Source organism: Phocoena phocoena, chromosome 7 (genome assembly GCF_963924675.1).
Source record: "Phocoena phocoena chromosome 7, mPhoPho1.1, whole genome shotgun sequence".
NCBI classification, from domain to species: domain Eukaryota; kingdom Metazoa; phylum Chordata; class Mammalia; order Artiodactyla; family Phocoenidae; genus Phocoena; species Phocoena phocoena.
The window spans coordinates 30,389,298-30,391,291 of record NC_089225.1 but is presented as its reverse complement, the minus strand read 5'-3'; the positions used below and the strand labels follow the sequence as shown (position 1 = coordinate 30,391,291).

General features: G+C 48.5%; 1 pseudogene; it reads right to left on the bottom strand.

Annotated features, from left to right (window-relative positions):
* Nucleotides 1–213: 213 nt before the first annotated feature.
* LOC136126080 (small ribosomal subunit protein mS33 pseudogene) lies at nucleotides 214–534 on the bottom strand (annotated as a pseudogene).
* Between the last annotated feature and the right edge of the window lie 1,460 nt (nucleotides 535–1,994).

Genomic DNA, 1,994 nt, shown 5'->3' with positions numbered 1-1,994 from the left:
AACCAAGGCAAATAATTTTGAAGAATTAGAATGTGTTCATGAAACAAGTCACAATTCAGCTGGATTAGACTTCAACATGGAGATGACTGTGTTCTTCCAAATAACCTTCAATTTAGGAAGCTTACACTCCTCCAGTATGTGGAAGGACAATAAATACACTTCCTCTTGCTCTCAGTCCCTGAGGGAAAAGTCTTCTCTCTTGATGGACCAACACTATTTCTTTTTCGCTGTTCTTTTCCCTTCTCCTTTCCTTGGTTTCCGCTTTCCACAAATCTTCTTCAGATGCAGCTGCTCATCCTGAAAGTCCTGATGCTCGTCTCTGTAGAGGTCAAGAAAATATAGTGCTCCCATGAGTGCAAAATAAGTGTTGTGACTTAGATACCAGTCATAAGTCTCCTTCCTATTGGCCAAAGGCTGCTCACTAAACAGCTTCACCACTTTCATGGATTTGGAATCAGTAGGTCTGGCAACTTCACCAAACAACTGGGCACTCAGATGACTCATGTGAAAGGCATATTCTGAAACTGAAGACATTTCTTGAGCAGCAAGGAGAAAGAGTCCCTAGTCATGGCCTTTCTCTCCTTCACACCCCTTCTTTCAGGCGTTTTGTCTTGCTCTTTTAATTTGGAAGCGCTCCTCTGCCTTTTATTTTACTTAACTTTCTCTGTCTTTATGAATTTAGGAGAAATAGTTATCTGTTGTGTTCTTGAAGGGGTATTTTTATGTGGGAGCATCCCTATGTAGACTGTGTGTATCCAGTGTCTTTGGTGCAAGGGCTGTTTCTGATGTGGATCCCAACCTTGTCTTTCTTCAGGGTGCGCTGGTCACTTTCAACTTGATAGGGGTTGTAGTTAGTACTGGAGGATCTAAAGTCTTCACAGGGTGTCAGGTGGACTTCCTCTCTGTTCTGTGACAGTCACTGCCCTGTCACTGCTCCCCAGTTGCCTGAGCAGAAGCCCTGAGGATTGGGATTGAACAAGCTCTGTTCTCTTTGAATGCATATTTTGCCTCAGAGAAGGGGAGTGCTGAAGTGAGATTTGTGCACTCAGCCCTGATTTTCTACATGTATAGGTGTCCATGGCTCAGCTCAGATGCAGCCCAAGGTTGGGTCTCTTCCCCTGTTATGGGCACCCTAGATCTAGTGCAAGTTTGTGGTGTGAAGTGGGCAGGGCAAGATCATACATTAGGCTGGGGCTGGGGGTCAGTGTGTTGTGGCTGCAAGAATTGAGGTGGCTGTGCTGCTGTCAGAGGTCAGTGCCAATCACGTTGGCACTGATTGAGCTACACCAAAGTTTGCTGCCAGTGCCCTGCCTGGATCATACCCCAGAGTCCCCCAAGCCTCCTCTGAATCCCTAGATCGAGTCTTGTCCCAAAATCTATCTGTACAAGTTCCAGTGCCAAGCTGCAGCATGGAGTATGCGGGGCCAGAGCATTTGCTCACCTAGGAGTAGGACTGTGGCTTGCTGACATGGTAGTTCCCAAGGTGCTCCTTGAGTAAGCACCAACAATGGTTGTCATCATCCCACACCCTGGGCCATCCCTGTATCCCTAGATTGAGTCTTTTCCCAGGGCCTGTCTGCCCCAGATCCAGTGCCAAGCTGTGGCATGGAGTGGGTTTGGCCAGAGCATTCACTCAGTTGGGAACAAGGGACCTTGGTGTGCTGGTCACAGTGGTTCCTGTGGTGCTGTTTGGATAAGTGCTGACAAATGGTCGCAGCTTGCTCCACCTAGACCACACCCCAGGCCCCTGGGCTATCTCTGCATAGCTAGACCAAGTCTTTTCCCTGGACCCAGGGCCTAGATCCCACACCCCACTCAGAGTGGGGAGCACCTCTAGGTGGCAGCCAGCTGCCAGTACAGAGCTCTTTTTGCCATTTGTTGACAAGCTGCACACTGTTCGTGTGCAACCGTACACTGTTTGTGAGTGGAGTCGAGGCTTTTCCAGTCCCATCTGTCTCAGTGTTTCTCCCAGCAGACAGGGGAGCTTGTATCCT